We start from the raw sequence: 465 nt of genomic DNA on the forward strand, positions 1-465 counted from the left end.
CGCGTACTGATTGTGTAGGCAGTCACCATTTTCGAACTTAAATAGATAGTATTTAGTCGGCGAAATACCATACTTCAACAACTCAATGATAGTGATATACAGACAGATTTAATTTAAAGCATCTACGCCACCGAAAACTGATGAAAGATCTGATTAGAAACAAACAAACTGGTTGTCCCAAAAAGTTAATGGGATTTAACTACAAACCCCTATATTGTAAAGTATATTCAATGGTAATATTCTAAGATTTAGAGTAGTGGGTGATCTTTGCTGTGTTTATTTGCCCGTAAGTATTATTACAACCAGAAAGATACAAATACAGAACTATCTATAGGCAATTGACTAAATGGAATTCCCTAGACAAGATATTGTGTAATCAAAATAGTGGAAAAATATCCAACAATAACATTAATCCATAACAATACCAAAAAAATCCTCATAGGAAAAGTGTACAACTTTATTTTT

This window comes from Schistosoma mansoni, chromosome 4 (assembly GCF_000237925.1).
Source record: "Schistosoma mansoni strain Puerto Rico chromosome 4, complete genome".
Lineage (NCBI taxonomy): Eukaryota > Metazoa > Platyhelminthes > Trematoda > Strigeidida > Schistosomatidae > Schistosoma > Schistosoma mansoni.